This window comes from Rhinopithecus roxellana, chromosome 2 (assembly GCF_007565055.1).
Source record: "Rhinopithecus roxellana isolate Shanxi Qingling chromosome 2, ASM756505v1, whole genome shotgun sequence".
Classification (NCBI taxonomy): Eukaryota; Metazoa; Chordata; class Mammalia; order Primates; family Cercopithecidae; genus Rhinopithecus; species Rhinopithecus roxellana.
In genome coordinates this window covers 22,615,697-22,637,877 of record NC_044550.1, presented here as the reverse complement: position 1 = coordinate 22,637,877, position 22,181 = coordinate 22,615,697, and the positions used below count along the sequence as shown (strand labels likewise).

The 22,181-nt window shown below is 41.4% G+C and overlaps 1 pseudogene; it reads left to right on the top strand.

Moving 5' to 3' along the window:
* The first annotated feature begins 253 nt into the window (after window positions 1–253).
* Window positions 254–2,998, top strand: LOC104682431 (annotated as a pseudogene).
* Window positions 2,999–22,181: the final 19,183 nt, after the last annotated feature.

Sequence of the window (22,181 nt, the reverse complement as noted above, 5' to 3'; positions counted from 1 at the left end):
GCTCTCTGCAAGCTCCGCCTCCTGGGTTCAAGTGATTCTCCCACCTCAGCCTCCCCAGTAGCTGGGACAACAGGCACCTGCCACCACACGCAGCTAATCTTTTTTTGTATTTTTGGTAGAGACAGGTTTCACCATGTTAGCCAGGATGGTCTCGATCTGCTGACCTCATGATCTGCCTGCCTTGACCTCCCAAAGTGCTGGGATTACAGGGATGAGCCACCTTGCCTGGCTACTTCACAGCTTTTGATCTAAGATGACAGAAGCAAAAGAGAACAAGAAGGGAGTGGTCAGCAGGTGTGAGCACACAATAAATTCTGGGGTCACAGAAAACACAAGCACAGCCAAATACTGCAGTGGAAAAGTAAGGGAGATCAGCCAGACAGAACTCCTATGAGTTTCCAGGTTCTGAATGAACATGTCTAAAGTGGCCTGCAACCTTGATGACAGGAGTTCAAAGCCAGCTTGGGGAACATAGCTAAGATTCTGTCTCTTTGGGGGGGAAAAAAAACCCTTTCAGCAGAATTTATCTATTTATTTACGTATTTATTTAGAGATGGAGTCTTGCACTGTCACCCAGGCTGGAGTGCAGTGGCACAATCTTGACTCACTGCAACCTCCGCCTCCCAGGTTCAAGCAATTCTCCTGCCTCAGCCTCCTGAGTAGCTGGGATTATAGGTGCCTTCCACCACACCCGGCTAATTTTTGTATTTTTAGTAGAGACAGGGCTTTACCATGTTGGCCAGGCTGGTCTCAAACTCCTGATCTCAGGTGATCCACCTGCCTCGGCCTCCTAAAGTGCTGGGATTACAGGCGTGAGCCACCTCGCCCGGACAGAATTTATTTTCAAAAAGAAAACAATTAAAAATAAACAAGCAAATAAAATTAAGTGGCCTGGAAGAAAAAAAAATAGATCAAAAGAGAGGGAAGTAAGTACAATTCTGACCATGGAAAAGCTACCCCAGTCAGTGTCCCACAACCTGCCGCTTCCGTCTCCTCATATCCCTGTATCTATGCATATGGGCACTACTACTTTTCTTACAGGGGTTAAATAAAGAAAACGCCCCTAGAAATTTTTTTAAAAATAAATGAACTGGGTATGGTGGCTCACAGTTGTAATCCCACGACTTTGGGAGGCCAAGGTGGGAGGATCACTTGAGTCCAGGAGTTTGAGAGCAGCCTAGGCAACAAAGGAAAACCCTGTCTCTACTTCAAAAAAAAAAAAAAAAAATTAGCAGGGCATGATGGTGCACACCTGTAGTACCAGTTACTCAGCAGGCTCAGGTGGGAGGACCACTTGAGCCCGGGAAGTTGAGACTGCAGAGAGCCTATGATCGTGCCACTGCACTACAGCCTGGGTGACAGTGTGAGAGATCCTGTCTCAAAGAGTAATAATAATAATTAGACCAGGCGTGATGGCTCATGTCTGTAATCGCAGCACTTTGGGAGGCTGAGGCAGGTGGATCACGAGGTCAGGAGTTCAAGACCAGCCTGGTCAAGATGGTGAAACCCCATCTCTACTAAAAATACGAAAAATTAGCTGGACATGGTGGCGGGTGCCTGTAATCCCAGCTACTCAGGAGGCAGAGGCAGAATTGCTTGAACCCGGGAGGCAGAGGTGGCACTGAGCCAAGATCATGCCACTGCACTCCAGTCTGGGCAACACAGTGAGCCTCCGTCTCAAAAATAAATAAATATTAATAATAATTGTAAAAATTACCCACAGGGGAAGGGCACAGTGGCTCATGCCTATAATCCCAGAACTTTGGGAGACCAAGGCAGGAGGATTGCTTGAGGTCAGGAGTTCAAAACCAACCTTTTTAAAAAGTTTAGCTGGGTTTAGTGGCCTGAGCCTGTTGTCCTAGCTACTCAGGAAGCTGAAGAGAGAAAATTGCTTGAGACCAGGAGTTTGGAGGCTGCAGTGAGCTATGAATGTGCCACTGTACTCCAGCTTGGGTGACAGAATGAGATCTTGTCTCTAAAAAACAAAATAGATTACTTAGAGGGAATAAGACCTCTAGGATGGGAAGAGGCCACAGAGTAAAGTCCTCCCCATTCTGGTATTTGGACATTCCATGTCCCCATATTAAAGGCTGCTCCTGCAAAAAGTAAAGTCTGCCTAACCAAAAAATCTTATCCATATACACAGAGTCTATTGGGAAACAACCTAGAGAAAACTCATGCTGGCTACTTAGAAAAATCAAATTAAGCTGTGCTACATTGTCTAATCAAACTCACTAGAAGGATCATGCAACGTGCATTACATAGGAACATAACCCAAAAATGCCAACATAGAGATCACTGTGAAATTCCTGAACTTGGCCAATACCCTATAAATTTAAGAAGATGGATCTTCTTCTCACTAGCAAGTCTATACTTGTTCCTGAAATAAATTAATAGTCCCCTCATTTACGTATCTCCTCCCATTTTACACAAAGAACTTAAGGTCCCAGAATAGGTTAAAAAATGTTTTACAATCACTACCAAGCTGGGCACCAGGGATATAGCCGAGACTGACCCCAAGACTGAGCAGGAACTCACCTCAGTGGTGCAGACACTCCTGCAGCAGATCCAAGATAAATTTCAGACCATGTCTGGCCAGATCATTGGGAGAATTGATGATATGAGTAGTTGCATTGATGATCTGAAGAAGAACATTGCAGATCTCATGACACAGGCTGGGGTGGAAGAACTGGAAGGTGAAAACAAGATACCTACCACACAAGAGGTGAAGGTTGCTAATAATTTATACTGAAATCTGGAACACCATTTTTCCAAGCCAAGAGAAGATTGAATGGCTTTTTGCAGCTAACTACTATGTGTAGACAGGTTTTATATTATAAAAAGTGTGCATTTTTATCACATACTATATAGTTAGTCTATAGAGTGATTTACCCCCCAGTTTCTTAAACATGGTATCTTCACATCTTGGACCTTGGTCAATTGTGCTATTAATTATTAAACATTAAAACTTTGCCGGTTCCTGCAAAAAAAAAAAAAAGTTTTATTCCCAAATTCCTATTCTTCTTTTACCCAACTGGAGGCCACACTCAGGTGCTTGGGTTGAGTCTTGTTCTTTCTTCAACAGCTTGCATCAACCTCCATCAAGACTGGGGTTGGAATAACTTAAGCATCTGCTAAGCTAGACTGCTTCAACCCCAGTGTCTCGTGTGTTTCAGCCCTTCAACCAGTGAGTTTAGAAATTCTTAAAGAAATCTTCAGAACAAAATATAAGCATTATAGTGCTTACATCTCAGCACCCACACATCCCTAACAGCATTTTTCAAGTCAAAGCATATACTACATCTATTACAACCTAAATCCACATCATCATTGCCAGCCGTAGATTATACCAGATAGAGTATTAATATTATTGAGTTGAAGAATGTAGATTGTGAAAAATAGTAAAAGCATTATTATTGATAAATAAGCATGGGCTCTTTGGAGAAATACTTTGTCTCAGCCAACCAAGTGCAGCCTAGAACCAAAACACACCAAAGGACCTACTTTGGCTCTTTCTCCCTAAGCATTTGAGTCTCAGACTTTTCCAATTCAGAGGGAAAAGCCCATCCAACAAAAAACAGCAGCAACAAAAAGCTTACCCCACAAAAAGTTCTGTTCTGAAAGACAGAAGAGGAGGGCTGGAATTTTCTAAATAATTCCCAGAGACTGGCTTCTTCCTCCTCGGGCCTGGGGAAAAGCAGGGCCAGCTTACTTCCCCAGCTGTTAGAAGAGAAGAAATTCACACAATGCCAAAGAGCCCACCCAAAAGATGATAAAAATCAAAGTAGTAGCTACCTGGAGGAATGGGTAACTGAAAAGGGGCTCTGGAAAACTTTTCAGTATCGTGAACAGATTGTCTATTTTGATCTGAGTAGTGATTACATGTAGGTATACACAGGCAAAAATTCATCAACCCGTTCACTTAAGATTTGTACATATCACTGCATGTAAATTATACTGCAAGAAAAAAAAAAAGGAAAAACATTCTCACACACATGCAAAAAAAAACTTTTTTCCCAATAAGAAACACCCCAGCCTTTCCCCAGTTTTCTGGATTACTAGAAGTGATTGATTTCAAAGAGAGAATAAAGGGGCAGCCCAAAAGAGGAAGACTAGGATCTCCAAGCTGACTTGTCCCCATCTCCATGAAATCTCATGGAAGGAAAAGCATCTCAAGGAAAGAGAGGCAAAGAGATTATCAGGGTTCTTCCAAGAGGAAACAATCCTGCACTCTCACCCTCGCAACTTGGGTCTCATGAAAGAGAATGCATTCAGAAAGTCATCACGTTAAGGTGCATTGTGACTTTAAATCCCTTTCGTTAAAAACAATGTGTACTCCTCTAGGGAAACCTGGCCCAATATACCTGAGAATTCCAGAAGAGCCGTTCTAGCCTCTGAGCAATCCCTGCCTGAAAGCACAGTTGCACAATCGCAGTTCAATGAATCTGAGCCACAGATTCATCCTCAGGGATGTGCCAAATGACTTTCATTTTACAAGGGTTCTTATATTATTTAAATTGAGGAAATAATCATTTGAAGGCATCAGTTAAAATTAAAAAAAAAAGAAAAGAGCACAAGACAAAATATATATACAAAATATTTTTAAATCTTAAGGCACTGCCATACCCGCATACCCCATGCATGGGCAGGATGGTGGTATCTTCTTCTCCAGCCTGCCCTTCGCCTCCTCACACACAAACCACCACCGCCACTCAGACAGGTGAATTGTTCTGTGTTCCTTGACTGGGAAGAAGGATGTGTCAGCAGATAACAAACTTTAAGGCAGTTTATTCTTGAATTGGGATTTTAAAACTTAGGTCAGGCAGTTGGGATGTGTGAGCAGAAAAAAAATTAAAATAAAAAACGAAAAGATAAAGACAACATAGGTGGTTTAGAGGTCAAAAAGAAGCCATAATACATACAGTATATTGAGGAAAACACATGAGTAAAAGGGAAATGTCCCAGTCTTACCCCATCTCTCTCCAGTCTTCAACCTCTGGACTAGAAAAGAGTCCTCAGCCTTGAGGAAGAGTTTATCTTACTTCAGTGGAAACAGAGAAGTAGTAATAGAGAGTCTAATGGGTCCCAAAAAGAGGAAACTTGCCTCCAGCTCTTGGGCTGTGTAATTGACATAACTAATTCCATCTTAGAAAAGGACTCCATTTTGGTTGGGTATGGTGGTTCATGCCTGTAATCCCAGCACTTTGGGAGGCCGAGGTGGGTGGATCATGAGGTCAAGGGTTCAAGACCAGCCTGGCCAAGATGGCAAAACCCCATCTCTACTAAAAATACAAAAATTAGCCAGGCGTGGTGGCAGGCACCTGTAATCCCAGCTACTCAGGAGGCAGGAGAATCACTTGAACCCTGGGGGACAGAGGTTGCAGTGAGCTGAGATTGCACCACTGCACTCACTGGGCAACAAAGTGAGACTCCGTCTCAAAGAAAAAGAAAAAAAACTCCATTTTATATTTCATAGAGCACTTTGCCAACAAGGATAAGATGCTTTGTTTAACAAACAAATTAAAAAAAAAAAAAAGAAAAGACTGCTGGCAACCAGATAAGGATGTAAACAAGCGTACTCTTCCATTATCGGTTCTTGCCAGAGGACTCTGACTGTAAAGGATTAGGCCTTCTGCAACTCAAAAACAGCTCTCTTTACTGACACCATCTTGCAGTCACTTGTGATAAGAATTTGGCACCAGCCACTGAAGGCTCTGCCACCTCAAAAACTCTTCTTGCAAGACCAAAGGGACGCCAGGGCAAGACCAGAACTCTTGTCTTCTTAGCTCCCACTGGACTGGTTCCTTAATCCTTTCTCCTGTCTCTTTTTCCTCCTGATGTTAAATATTACTTTGTTTGTTGTGGAATGTTTAACCTAAAACATTTCTATATTGATGAAATATACTATTATGTATGGTTTGCAATATTGACTGACTTGTGGAGTGGCTTGAACCTGTGTGCCCATGGCTCTGACTACAGAGTGAACAGGAAGTACTAAGAACTGCCTCCTTGGGAACTCCATGTAGCTCGTGGACTAGAATAACATTAATAAAAGCCTGACATTGTGGAAAGACATACACATGCATGGACCTGTTTATCTCTAATCTCGCACTGCTCACCACTGGCTGAGGTCTAAGATGGAGTCAAAACCCTTAGATAAGCCGGTAGTCTCTGGAAGAAATAAAAACCTGGCCCCATTGCTCAGGCAGACGCTCTGGAGAGAAATGACTGCATGGGGTGCCTGGGCAGATGGTACCAGACACAGTGGCAGAAGTTTCTCTGTGCCCTGAACAGCACGAGAGCAGGGTAATTTCCATGCCCTCCCCAGCCCCAGAGAAGCACAAAGCAGTACAGAGTGATGAAAATAAAGGGCCTGTGAAAATGGGAATGTGGATCATCTAGGCAAGTGCATGGTTTATCAGCTAGGGACCAGACAGGATGACAGCTATTCCAAGGGATGCCAGTGTCAGCAGATGACATCAAGGACCACACTGACCTTCTGCCTCCCCCTTAACGACCCAGCGGTTACTGCTAGCCCACAGGGCACTCTTACGGAAATTAGAAAAAGGCATCTGTAAAGTATGTACTGCCTAGAGAATGAAGTTCAGATGAAATGTTAGCCCCCTAGGCTCTCTGCCCCACCTCTACCTCTAAGCTATATGGCATAATACTTGAGAAATAGATCTCAAGGCCAGGCACAGTGGCTGACACAGGTAACCCCCACACTTTGGGAGGCCAAGGCAAAGCAACATAAGGAGATCTAATCTCTACAGAAAAAAAAAAAATTAGCCAGGCATGGTGGTGCATGCCTGTGGTCCCAGCTACTTTGGAGGTTGAAGTGGGAGGCTCGCTTTGGCCTGGGAGGTTGAGGCTGCAGTGAGCCATGACTGTGCCACTGCCCTCCAGCCTGGGTGACAAAGCCAGACCCCGTCTTTAAAAGAAAAAAAAAACAGAAAATAGACCTCAGGTGGTCTGACCTTTAGACCCGTTTCACACAACCTCCAAACCTGGCTGAACAGCGAAGATTAGCTCATCTCAGGGAATTTAGCTGAAAATCTCAAGCAAACTTAATGTGTAGTAAGATAAAATAATAGTATTCAAAAAACAAAGCTACAATTAAGGAAATATAACAATATCCACAAGATACTCAAGTTTGTTTTATTATAATATTAATTTGATGCTTAGTTTTTATCACAAAATTCTATTTCACACCATTAATTCTTGATAATTTATTCTATGTAGACACAGAGGGGAAAGGGAACCTGGGAGGAAATACAAGCTAACCAGTTAATAACTAGGGGTGCAGACTCTAAGCCAGAACAACCACAGGGAAGAAACATCTCATCCAAATTCTGAGCTTTATAAAAGAGAAAACTGGGAGCAAGAGAAAATTATGTTTGCATAGGATTTAGGAATCTTTAAATCATTTTCACATACCTTTGTTGATTCCTGAAATATCTCTGCTTCCATGAAGCAGAAATTATTACCCTCTGTTTAGGAGAATGGAATATAAAACAGCAACTCATAGGGAAAAAAAAAAATGGGATAAAGAAGTGAAGAAAGGGGAAGCACGAGATATAAAAGTTTTATTTTTAAACACAGCTGTCCATTGATATGGGAAAAATGTGGGAGGGGATTCTGAATGATTTTTTATACCCTTCCCTTCTTTATATTTCTCTACAGATTTTTTTTTTTTTTTTTTTTTTTTTTTTTTTGAGACAGAGTCTCACTCTGATGTCCAGGCTGGAGTGCAGTGGTATGATGTCCGCTCACTGCAACCTCTGCAACCTCTGCCTCCCAGGTTCAAGCAATTCTCCTGCTTCAGCTTTCCTAGTAGCTGGGATTACAGGCACCCACTACCATGCCTGGCTAATTTTTTCATTGTTAGTAGAGACAAAGGTTCAACATGTTGGCCAGGCTGGTCTGGAATTCCTGACCTCAAGTGATCTGCCCACCTCGGCTTCTCAAAGTGCTGGAGTTAAGGCGTGAGCCATTGCACCCAGCCTTTTTCTACAGATTTTTTAATATGTAAAAATTTCTTTTATTATAAGGATGAGGAAAAGACAAAATTAGCAAGAACTTAATTTATAATTACTACTTATTTATTCCTAAAATCTAATTACTACATATTACAATAATGTAAATCTTTGCAAAGCAAAAAGCTTGGAAGGAAAATGCACTAAAGTAACTTCAAAGGGATGAATGTAAATTCTTTTTCTGTCTTCTGCTTGCCTATGGTTTCTAAGCTTTCTATAATATAGGTGTAATTATTCATTGAAAAGGTGCTTTGTTTTAGAAGGAAAATTCCTAAAAGAATTTCTGAAGTATACAAATAACAATGTATATTTATTTACCCTAGCAAAATTGTCAAAATACGAATTTCTTTTGTACTATTGAGAGGTTAAAAAACTGGATAAGGATACATACATATGCACTTTTTTCTTTTTTCAAGAAAATAAAAAGTAAATGACCTAAATTACACACTTGTGGAGAACATCAGAACTGAGTCACAATCTGAGTTATGAGGTAACCTGATCCTTTCTAGCCCAAACTCCCACTCTGTGAAGCCCTTTTCATCTCAGAATCTCCGTTTCCTTGTCGTAAAACCTGCCTTGCCTTTCTTTATGAGGAAACTGAGGCTTGTAGGAAGTTCAGCAACCTACTGAATTATCACAGTTAAATCTCCAGACAACAAAAAGAACTCAGATGGCTTGACTCTAACACCCAGACAGGCTGTTCCTAATGTCCCACAGAGCCTCCAAACCTGGTAGAACAGTTAATAATGATACTCTATCTTTTGACATTCTGGGATCTTGTCTTTCAAAATGCAGATCGTACCCTAAAATCAAAATAATAATACCTCTTGGAAATACCGATTCATAGTACCATCAAAAAAGCAGTTTTCACAAGATTGATAACATGGAGAAGCATTACCTTTCAAGTGTGAAACACAGGAATGCAATGGAAGCTTTCATCGCAAATGATCTAAAAAAAAAAAAATTGGGCCGGGCGCGGTGGCTCAAGCCTGTAATCCCAGCACTTTGGGAGGCCGAGACGGGCGAATCACGAGGTCAGGAGTTCGAGACCATCCTGGCTAACACGGTGAAACCCCGTCTCTACTAAAAAATACAAAAAGCTAGCCGGGCGAGGTGGCTGGCGCCTGTAGTCCCAGCTACTCGGGAGGCTGAGGCAGGAGAATGGCGGGAACCCGGGAGGCGGAGCTTGCAGTGAGCTGAGATCCGGCCACTGCACTCCAGGCCGGGCGACAGAGCGAGACTCCGTCTCAAAAAAAAAAAAAAAATTGAGACAACATATGCTTCATTTTTGTGTATATCAGCTAAACTCTGTCTGCCCTCTATATTTGACCATGATATCTAAAGCAAAGCAACATCAGATCTTGCATATAACCCTCACCTCTTAAAGCCTTAGAAGCCTGTGTGAAGTGGTTCACACCCTGTAGTACTAGCACTTCAGGAGTCCAAGGCAGGAGAAGAGCTTGAGCCCAGGAGTTCAAAACTGCAATGAGCTGTGATCGCACCACTGCACTCCAGCCTGGGTGACAGAGATGCTGCCTCAAAAGAAATACTCTGCAAATAAGTGATCTTTAAACACACTAGTTAAGCCACCATAGTGATTTACAAACCAAGAAATCCTAGATTTCTTTTGTTAAACTTTAGTGAAACAGAGGCCCTTTTAAACTTCTCAAGCTGGGCCAGTCATGGTGGCTCATGCCTATAATCCCAACATTTTGGGAGGCCAAGGCAGGAGGATCACTTGAACCCAAAAGTTCGAGGTTACTTTGAGCTATGATTGTGCCACTGCACTCCAGTCTGGGTGATAGAGTGAGACCCTATCTCAAAAAATAAGAAAAATTAAAATAAAATGCTTTAAAATAACCTTCTCAAGTCAAGTAACCCCCATCTCTTCCTGTGGCAATGGCCATTTCTTTCAACTAAAATATTCAGCTGTGATTGCTTTGGCTATTCAGGCTATTTTTTAGTTCCATACAAATTTTAGGATTGTTTTTTCTAGTACTGTGAAAAATGACATTTGGGCTGGGTGCGGTGGCTCATGCCTGTAATTCCAGCACTTTGGGAGTACAAGGTGGACGGATCACTTAAGCCCAGGAGTTCAAGACCAGCCTGGGGAACATGGCAAAAACCTGTCTCTACAAAAAATTTAAAAATTAGTCAGGTGGTTGGGCGCAGTCACTCACACCTGTAATCCCACCACTTTGGGAGACTGAGGCAGGCCGATCACTTGAGCTTGGGAGTTTGAGACCAGCCTGGGCAACATGGCAAAACTCTGTCTCTACCAAAAAAAAAAAAAAAAAGCAAAAATTTCCTGGGCATGGTAGTGCATACTTGTCATCCCAGTTACTTGGGAGGCTCAGATGGGAGAATCGCTTGAGCTTGGGAGGTGGAGGCTACAGTGAGCCGTGATTGTGCTGTGGCACTCCAGGCTAGGCAACAGAGTGAGATACTGTCTCAAAAGAAAAATAAAAAATTTAAGTTTAAACTTAAGTAAAAGAAAACATAAATAATAAAATTACTGTAAACATAGGTAAAGTTATTAGGTAACAGTTTCCATGGGAAACCTATAATGCTTAGCTTTTAAAAGGCTTACTTAGGCTATTTATATCACCACAATTAAAAAGACTTTCCAGATGAGCAGCTGTGAGTTGTAACAAGGTATCTGTTTCTGCTTCACTGATATTCCCTGCCAGAACATTGTTTTTATTTTATTTTATTTTTGTTTGTTTGTTCATTTGAGATGGAGTCTTGCTCTGCAACGCAGGCTGGAGTGCAGTGGCGAGATCTCAGCTCACTGCAACCTCCACCTCCTGGGTTCAAGCGATTCTCCTGCCTCAGCCTCCAGAGTAACTGGGACTACAGGTGTGCCTCACCACGCCTGGCCAATTTTTGTATTTTTGGTACAGACGGGGTTTCACCATGTTGACCAGGTTGGTCTTGAATTCCCTTTTTTTTTTTTCTTTTTGAGATGGAGTCTCGCTCTGTCATCCAGGCTGGAGTGTAGTGGCATGATTCCAGCTCACTGCAACTTCCGCCTGTGGGTTCAAGGGATTCTCCTGCCTCAACCTCCCAAGTAGCTGAGATTACAGGCATGTGCCACCACACTCAGCTAATTTTTGTATTTTTAATAGAGACAGAGGTTCACCACGTTGGCCAGGCTGGTCCCGAACTCCTGATTTCAAGTGATCTGCCTGCCTCAGCCTCCCAAAGTGCTAGGATTACAGGCATGAGCCACTGCACCTGGGCTGTGACTTTATTATGGGCATTTATATGCTCTATTTTCAAGGTACTGATTTCAATATACATCAATCAAATTTACTTTATTGATATGGTATTTAGGTATTTTATATCGTTACTTACTTTTTGTTTAATTGTTACATTTTGAACTGAGAGAGATTAAAGTATGCCATCATTAACATATTTCTGTCTGGTTCTCCTTTCTTTTCCTATAATGTTACCTTAGTGAATGTTGTGGCTATTTTATTATATGCGTAGATCTTCATAACTTCTTTATCTTCATTAAACTCTTTAACATTACAAAGTGTACTCCTTGTCTCAATCTGAATTACATCTCGTCGATATTAAGATCACAACCTCTACTCTTTTTGTTCATATTTATCTCATAATTTTACACATTTAATTTTTTTAATAAATAAAGTTAATAATTAATAAATATAAATTAAAGATTTTGTTTTATGAGACAGGGTCTCATTCTGTCACCCAGGCTGGAGTGCAGTGGTGTGATCAAGGGTCACTGCAGCCTCCACCTCCGCAGGCTCAGGTGATCTTCCCACCTCAGTTTCCCGAGTAGCTGGGACTATAGGTGCATGCCACCATGCCTGGCTCATTTTTTTTTTTTTTTCTTTTGGTATTTTTTGTACAGACAGGGTTTCACCATGTTTCCCAGGCTGGTCTCGAACTCCTGGGCTCCAACCATCCTCCTGCCTTGGTCTCCCAAAGTGCTGGGATTATAGGCATGAGACACCATACTCAGCCTAAAAATTTATTTTTAATATTTCTAAATTACTTTGTTGTATTAGTTTTTATTGTATATAGCAGTCTGTTGGGCTTGATTTTGTGATCGAATCTATTATTAGGTGCTGTAAATGTATGATCATTATGTCTTCCTAATGAATCGACTCTTTCATTATTATGAAATCTCCTTTACCTCTAGTAATACTTTGTCTTGAAGCCTATCGTTGTTGGTATTGATATAGCCATTCCATCCTTTGTAGGCTTGCTACATGCATGATATGCCCTTTTCTATGCATTTACTTTCAACCTGTGTCTTTATATTTCCAGTGCATCTGTGGTAAACAGCATATAGCTGAGTATTGCTTTTTAATTCATTTTGATAATCACTGCTCTCTTTTTTAGTGTGTGTTTGTTTGTTTGTTTGTTTGTTTGTTTTGAGACAGAGTCTCACTCTGTCTCCCAGGTTGGAGTGCAATGGTGCAATCTCAGCTCACTGCAGCTTCAGCCTCCCAGGCTCAAGGGATTCTCCCACCTCAGCCTCCTGAGTAGCTGGGATTATAGGTGCATGCCACCACGCCCAGCTAATTTTTGTATTATTTATAAAGACAGGGTTTTATCTTGTTGCCCAGGTTGGGCTCAAACTCCTGAGCTCAAGCGATACACCCTCCTCGGTTTCCCAAAGTGCTGTAATTACAGACGTGAGCCATTGTGCACAGCCAATCACTGCTTTTTAATTGGAGTGTTTAGATTATTAACATCTAATATAATTATAAACATGATTGGGTTTAGTTCAACCACTTTGTTGTTTTCTGTTTGTCCCCTCTGTTTTTTGTTTTTTTGTTTCATGTTTTCTGCCTACTTTTAGATTATTGGAATATATTTTAGAATTTCATTTAAATCTATGGGCTTATAAATTCTCTCTTTGCATTAATTTTTAGTGGTTATGGTAAAGATTGAAATATACATCCTTAACTTTTTGCACTCTACCTAGAGTTAATATCCACTTCATGTAAAATGTAGAAACCTTACACTATGTAGGTCCACTTACCACCCCATCCTTCATTCTATAATTGTCATAAGTTTCTATCTGCATTTATTATAAGCCCCATATAATAATGTTACAGTTTGTGGTTTAAGTAGTAAAATATATTTTAAGAAACTGAGGGAAAAAATTTATATTTATTCAGATATTTATAAATTGTTCATTTTTCTCACAAAATGAAAGGAACAATAAAGGAAAGCAGTCCCAGTATTGATGCCATGGCTCAACAGTCATTAAAGACTACAACCTTTTTCTCTTCCTATTCTATCTATTCAAACTAACTTCAAATTAGTTTGGTCTGCAGGCTTGTCCCTTCCTAGCCATATTATGGCTATAACACTTCAGGAAGCATCACCTGTAGATATATCTGTGTCCACGTGTTTCATTAAATACTTTCCAAGAAGTACCCTAGCAGGACTCAAGCCCGTGTCTTTGAATGAGAAATTGAGGAAAGCATTTGGCATTGTGAGGGTTTTCATCCTCTGTCACGAGAAGTAGGCTGTTTAATAAGGAAGAAAGGAATAAGAATGGCTGTCGTGTAGATGATCAACAGTTACTGCCATAACCTCTTACTCCCATCTATTAGTGGTGGTTCCTGAGACTGCTAAATTTAGAAAAATTGAAGATTCAGTTTAGAAGAACGGAAGATTGATCAATATGAAATGTCTGCCATACATATAGAAAAGAATGGTGGGATGAGGCCGGCACGGTGGCTCACGCCTGTAATCCCAGCACTTTACGAGGCCGAGGTGGGCAGATCACGAGGTCAGGATATCGAGACCATCCTGGCTAACACGGTGAAACCCCGTCCCTACTAAAAATACAAAAAATTAGCCAGGTGTGGTGGCGGGCGCCTGTAGTCCCAGCTACTCGGGAGGCTGAGGCAGGGAATGGCGTGAACCCGGGAGGTGGAGCTTGCAGTGAGCCGAGATCACACCACTGCACTCCAGCCTGGGTGACTGAGCGAGACTCTGTCTCAAAAAAAAAAGAAAAAAAAAAAAAAAAAAAAAAAAAAAAAGAACGGTGGGATGTTGTTCATTCATTGACTGAAAATGTCTCACACAATTCTGGGAGTATTGCCTTCAATACGAAATCTGTCAAGTCCTCAGTGCTTCAGAAACTCACTGTCTAAATGTAAACTTTAGTTTTAGTACACACTACTACTTAAGATGCTCACCTGCCTCTAGAACTCCTGCCCTCCATTGATGGCTAGCCTTTACACTCAACTTGAGGTTCAACCATGTGCCAATTTCATATTAGTTATTAGTTCCAAGCCGAGTCTAATATAAACTGAACAATTAATAGCATTTCAACATAAATCTGCATAAGATTGTCCACCACCACTCCACCTTGCCCCATACTCCAAGATATACCTAAAGAGCAAAGTTTAACATAAAGTAATTAATGGTGACTTTTTTGGTCGATTTTAATGAAGACTTTTTTTTTTTTTTTTTTTTTTTTTAGATGAAGTCTCACTCTGTTGCCCAGACTGGAGTGCAGTGGTGCAATCTTGGCTCACTGCAACCTCCGCCTCCCAGGTTCAAGTGATTCTCCTGCCTCAGCCTCCCGAGTAACTGGGACTACAGGCACATGCCACCACACCCTGCTAATTTTTCGTATTTTTAGTAGAGATGGGATTTCACCGTGTTAGCCAAGATGGACGCGATCTCCTGACCTCGTGATCTGCCCATCTCAGCCTCCCAAAGTGCTGGAATTACAGGCATGAGCCACAGCACCCAGTGGAGATCATTTTTGATAAAGAAAATTTCCTAGAGACCCTCAAATTACTCTACCTTCCAAACCAATACTGATTAAGGACAGATTTGAAACTGCTGTAGAATATTTCTAATATTTAGCAACTGGTCCACTGTATCCTAGAACCAGAAAACTGCAACATTTTTATCAGTAAATGCATATAATTAAAGCTGGCAGTTGCTATTTCAAACATTGGATGATACTGCTTTGTTTTTTCTTTCTTTCTTTATTTTGGGATATGGTCTCACTCTGTTTCCCAGGCTGGAGTGCAGTGGCACAAACACAGCTCACTGCAGCCTCAACCTCCCAGCTCAAGCAATCCTACTGCCTCAGCCTCCCAAGGAGCTGGGACCACAAGTGCATGCCACCATGCCTGGCTAATATTTTTATTTTTTGTAGAGATAGGGTCTTGACATGTTGCCCAGGCTGGTCTCAAATTCCTGGGCTCAAGCAGTCTGCCCACGTTGGCCTCCCAAAGTGTTGGGATTACAGGCATGAGCCACCACAAACAGCCTCAATGCTGCTTTAAGTCAAATTAATAAATAAGTCATCTCCGCTGATAATCTTAATGTTGACCTCACTTACATTGGCCTAGCTTTAGTTAATACATAATATCACCCATAATATATAATAACCATAATGCATATCTTCTTCTTAATTATTTGTTTTCTTTCTCTTGAGCATTCTTTTACTATGTGTTATGGAGAGGAAAAATGAAAGTTTTTGTTTTGGGGGAAGTTAGAAATTACATATTATATAAATCTTATATTTTATATTACTCATTTATTTATTTTTAAATTTCTTTTTGTAGAGATGGGATCTCACTTTGTTGCCTAGGCTGGTCTCAAACTCTTGGACTCAAGCAATCCTCCTGCCTTCACCTCCCAAGGTGCTGGAGTTGCAGATGTGAGCCACTACACCTGGCCTCATCTTATATTTTAATTAAGGTTTTGCAAATGGCAAGGAAACAGGGAAGGTATTATAGAAAATAATGAATTACGTTTCCTAAAAATTAGGACCTAAGTATATAGAATATTGAAATAGCATTGACCTCTTGTTCCTCTCCACATCCCTTGACAGTGTGTCAGTCAGTATTTAGTAAAACACCCACCCAAACCATTGTAGGTATTTTAAGCAGAAAGAAATTGAATACAAATAATTGAGTCCTAAGAAAATTTTTGGAATGGCTGTGCAAAAATTTTTTAGGCTGAGTCTTTAAGAATGATTCCTGGAATATTACAGAATGGATCTGCTAACTCTGAGCTATCTCTGAGGCTACCACTGCAGTGAGTAAGTCAAAAGCACACCACTACAACTGTGATACAGAAATGAGGACGCTAGAGTCAAATCACTGCCACTACTACTGCTGCCTCTGCCACAACTGCGTGTCAATACCCACAAAGCAGAAGAATAGACAAAAGGAAGCTGCAGCAGAAAAATCTGCTAACTATAAGAAAAGAGCCAAAAAGGGGAGGAAGATGGCCTCCAGCTGCCTTGCTCCTTGCAAACGCATCATGACTGCACCTAATAGACAGAACCTAATTTGCATCCAGGTTCTAGATAGACAGGTCAATGTAATTCTCATCTTTCCAGCCTAAAGTTTGTATAAAGGCACTCTAGAAGGACAGCGGAACAGAACTGAACAGGCCATTCTTCAGTATCTATCACAGACACTGTTTCACCATCCTAATCAATTGTATCTGTGTATTCCAAAATTACACATTGCCAGAAAAACAGTATGCAAGATACCCCACTACCTTTGAGAAATAACTATTTTAAGCAAATCTATTCTACTGAAGGCAGGGGAAATGCAAGTAGTGTTACCTGGCAACTTGGAATATCAGTTAAATGATTGAGCATACAGTTTCCATCTATTCATAAACTATGGCTACGCAATGCCAAATTTCCATCTGTTTAGTATTCCAAGGAAGGAAGAAAAGGAGTCTGACATGTGTAGGGCTTATCTGATCTTAAAGGAAAGTATTTCAAAACCTGTGCTTCCCCCAAGTTTATTCATTCTCTCTCATGAAAAAAAAAAAAATGTCCAAGAAGAAGTGCCCCGTGGCTTACATTACATACAATTTGAAAACTCTGCAAATACTAAATAAAGTACTTCAGTAGGCTGAATAATGGCCACCCAAAGATATCAGATCTTCCTCCATAGAGACTGTAACCTTTAATTAAGGATTGTGAGACAGAGAGATTATCTTGGTTTATCTGAATAGAACCTAAATGCAATCATATGTATCCTTGCAACAGGGAGGCAGAGGGAGATTTAACACAGACACACAGAAGGGAAGATGTTAAGAAGACAGAGCAAAGAGAGATTTGAAGGTGCTGGCCTTGATGCCTGGAGTGATGTGGCCATAAGCTAGGGAATGCCAGCAACCACCAGAAGCTGGAGGAAACAACCGACAGATTGTCCTCTACAACCTCCGGAGGCAGTGAAGCTCTGCCAACACCTTGATTATGGCCCAGTGATACCAGTCTTGGACTTCTGACCTCTAGATCTGTGAGAACATAAATTCACTATGTGTCCTTCTTAAAGTCATCAAGTTTATGGTCATTTGGTACAGCAGCCACAGGAAACTAATACAAGTCACTGAAATATCAGCTCCACTGACATGTTGCCATAAGGCACCAGGGGAAATCATTCTCCCATAGTTTACCCTGCATTATTACAAGTCAACTAGTATGGTGCAGAATTTAAAAGTCAATTTAGAATCCAATAATGTTGATGGCAAATTTGAGGACTTGATAACTCTAGTCCTTACAATCAATAGCCAAATGATTTCAGATCCAAAAGTAAACAAACCACAAAATATAAGATTAAGGTCAGAGAGGGCTGGGCATGGTGACTCACACCTGTAATTCCAGCACTTTGGGAGGCCAAGGTGGGCGGATCACCTGAGGTCAGGGGTTTGAGACCAGCCTGGCCAACATGGAGAAACCCCATCTCTACTAAAAATATGATAATTAGTCCAATGTGGTGGCAGGTGCCTGTAATCCCAGGTAGCTGGGAGGCTGAGGCAGGAGAATCACCTAACCTGGGAGGTAGAGTTGCAGTGAGCTGAGATCTTGCCACTGCACTCCAGCCTGGGCGACAGAGCAAGACTGTCTCAAAAAAAAAAAACAAGGTCAGAGAAAGGATGGCCTTTCAAGATCAAGAGGTGATTGCCTAGAAGCCCAGTTTGATGGAAGGGAGGGAGCTTGAGCTTTGAAGCTGGGAGCATTCTCAGTTTTACCCACTTCCAAAAGTTGGGCCATGGGCAGTAACTTACCTCTCTGAACCTGAGCTTTCTCACCTGATTCAAGGTGGCAACAATGAAAGTGGAAAAAGAGGCAGAAGTAAAGGGATGTACATTTGGATAGATGGGGTAAAATAAAAGGAGAGATTTAGGATGAATGGCAGATTTCTGGCTAGAAAGCCTTGGAAACATGAACTGGAAGGGCTAGGAAGAGTCTCAGGTAGGCAGAATTGGGCAGGAAGAGAATGAGTTCAATTTTTGCCATATGGAATTTGGAGAGCCTACAGAGAATCCATCAGCAGGACATTCAGGATATGATAGGCTTATACAGTATAGGAACCAAATGAGAGATCCTGATTTCAGTCTTGATCATATAGGTAAAAGCAGATGTCATGGGAGGGAGAGAGGTAGCCAGGGGCATGTGCACAATGTAAAAGATCTTACCCTTTTCCTGACAGTGACCACAGTTTTAGCATTGATCTTATTCTAGGTGTTATATAACACTAAGCCCATCCCAAAGGGGGAATAGTACTAGTCTAAATACAAAGTAATAAGCAAAAAATGGTGGCCAGATGTGGTGGCTTACGCCTGTAATCCCAGCACTTTGGGAGGCCAAAGCGGGTGGATTACCTAAGGTCAGGAGTTTGAGACCAGCCTGGCCAACATGGTGAAACCCCATCTCTACTAAAAATACAAAAAAAAAAAAAAAAAAAAATTAGCCAAACCTGGGAGGTAGAGGTTGCAGTGAGCCGAGATCGCACCACTGCACTGCAGCCTGGGAGACAGAAGGAGACTCCATTTCAAAAAAAAAAAAAAAAGGTTATATGAATATTTGTATAGCCGTGTGATAAAAATTTATGCTAGTCATTTAAAATAATTGTTTATGAAAACTTGTTGTAATAGAATAAAAAAGTGGTTGTGTCATAATGTATGTCCATTATGCCATTCAATCCATCTGTTAAGTTTCTTAAATTCCACCCTATATATTGTCCATACTCAATATTTCCTACCTTCTTTCGTAGCTGTTGGTTGCTACTTCATGTTTCTTTCTTTTGTTTTTGTTTTTTTAAAGGCAGGATCTCACTATGTTGCTCAGGCTAGAATACAGTGGCTATATTCCTAGGCACAATCATAGTTCATGGCAGCTTTGAACTGCCAGGCTCAAGTGATCTCCAATCTCAGCTTCCCAAGTAGCTGGGACTATAGGCATGGGCCACCATGCCTGGCTACTGTTGCTTCATGCTTCTATTCTATTTATCTCTTCGATATTATTATACTTATTTTAATTTCTTGTTCTATTTGGCAAATTAATTCTGTTTTCTAGCATATAAATTGTTCAGTTTATTGTGTTTCTCTCATAGTACTTCTAGTCCTCAAATATCTCATTTTTCTCCCATTTCTTTGGGCTCCTCATGTCCCCAGATCTCAGCCTGTATCCTTCTATACACAGAAATACATACACACAAACATACACAGACACACACATACACATGCACAACATACACACATACACGCACATAAACATACACACACATACACATGCACAACATACACACATACACGCACATAAACATACACACACATACATATACACACACATACACATATATACACACACATGCACAACACACATACACTTGCATAAACATACACACATTCACACACAATACACATGCATACATACATATACACACACGCATATATACATATACACACGCATACACACAGACACATACACACACAGACACACATATACATACACAAACACATATACACATACATATACACACACACATACACACATATACACATACACACAGAGACACATACACACACAGACACATGCACATACACACACACATAAACACACATATGCATACACATACACACATACACATACAGACTGGTAAGCCTGCAGTTTATGTAGGGGGATGATTGAAGAGGAACGGAGAGCTTTGGATTTTATAATCTGGTCCCTATCACTCCCTGCTTTTACCCCCAACCTGTCCCCCAGCAAAACTCTGAGCACTTCTCTTCCCAGGTTCTATTCTAATCTTTCGATGATTATCGACCAACAGTGAAACTGCTTCACCCATTGGGCTGGGGAGCAAAAGCAAAAGATGGTTAGGGGACTGCTCTTTCTCTTAGTCTCTTATTTTCTTATTTTCCTCTCCTGATGTTTGGCTTCCCCAGGGCTGAAGCTTGTTTGGGACTGTTATTTTATGTACAAAACATGGAAACAAGGTAATCAGTAATCTGCTAATTTTTGGAGGCTAAATCATCCTTGACTCTCCCCTGTCACTCTAGTGCCCTGGGTAGGCAATACTTGATGCAAGGTACAGGTGGGGGGAAGAGCATACCAATAAAAATCTCACTTAATCTTCTCCAGCCCTACAAAATCAATGTTAGCCCAGCTGTACAGACGAGAAAAGTGCAGGTGAGAGCACCTTGCTTAAGATCACTCTTGGCAGAGAGTGATGCAGCAGGGATTTAAACCTAGATAGCTCTGGTTCTAGGAGTTGTGCTTCTTCCACTCTACCACCTGCTCCCCGAAACCTGGTTCTCCAACAGAATCCCATCTCAGCCACAGGAGTCACTCCCTCCTCCATTCTTAAAGGGGAAATCCTGGATTCTGCCTCCATTTCTCCCTCTTCCTCATACCCACGGCTATTCAACAATAAAATCCTTTCTATCTAAGCTATCAGTTACAGATCTTGAGTCCATTTTCTCCTCCCATAGCCTTGCCACTGAATTAGTTCATGCCTTTACCATTTCACCATGGCCATAGCGTCCCAACTCTTCCCTTCCTTTTTTCCTTCCTTCCTTCCTTCATTCCTTCCTTCCTTCTTTCCTTTCTTCCTTCCTCCCCTCCCCTCCCTCCCTCCCTCCCTCCCTTCCTTCCTTCCTTCCTTCCTTCCTTCTTTCCTTCTTTCCTTACTTTTTTTCTTTCTTTCTTTTTTGAGACAGAATCTCTCTGTGTTGCCCAGGCTGCAGTGCAGTAGTGCAATCACAACTCACTGCAGCCTCAACCTCCTGGGCTCCAGTGATTCTCCCACCTCAGCCTCCCAAGTAGCTGAGACTACAGGCATGTGCCACCAGGCCTTGCTAATTTTTTAAATTTTGTAGAGATAGGGTCTCACTATGTTGCCAAGGCTTCGAGGCTCAGCTTACTTTCAATGGTTCCCTGTTACTGAAAGTATAATGTTCACAACCTTAGCATGGCATTATTTGACCCCAAACCACCTCACCAGCTATGCGTCCCCCACACCCAGTGTTGTAGTCATGCACTAAATTTTTTATTAATCTCCTACCCAAGAGACCTTCACAACTCCATGATTTTCTACATGCTATTCTTTCTGCATGAAATGAACTTCCTCTTCTCCACTTGACACCACTCTGATTCATTCTTTGAGACTCAATGCAAACATTACCTGTTTTGTAGTTTTTCCTGTTATCCCAGGCAACCCTAGATGCCTCTGTATGTAACATGTACCAACCACAGGGTGCATATCAACTGGAATGTGAATTCCTCAAGAGTAATGTAGAAATATTATGGGCTTGCTATTCCCCAGATGATCTTCAGAGTGGGGTATGCAATACTTGTTTGGTGTCCGTAAAGAGATTCTTAAAACTTTAATTTAAAAACTGTAACTTAGGCCAAGCATGGTGTCTCATGCCTGTAATCCCAGCATTTCGGGAGGCCAAGGTGGGCAGATCACCTGAGGTCAGTTGGAGATCAGTTTGGCCAACATGGTAAAAACCCCGTCTCTGCTAAAAAACACAAAAATTAGCCAGGTGTGGTGATGCACACCTGTAGTCCCAGCTACTCGGGAGGCTGAAGCAGGAGAATCGCTTGAATCCAGGAGGTGGAGATTGCGGTGAGTCAAGATTGTGCCACTGCACTCCCGCCTGGGTGACAGAGTAAAACTCTGTCTCAAACAAACAAACAAACAAACAAAAAATACTGTAATTTCTATATTTCCTCATTGTTATTAATTTTGACTTTTTGATGTTTTATAAAATGAACATAATATGTATCCTGTATATAACCTTTTAAAAAGAGACATATGGCCAGGCGCAGTGGCTTACACCTGTAATCCCAGCACTTTGGGAGGCCAAGGTGGACAA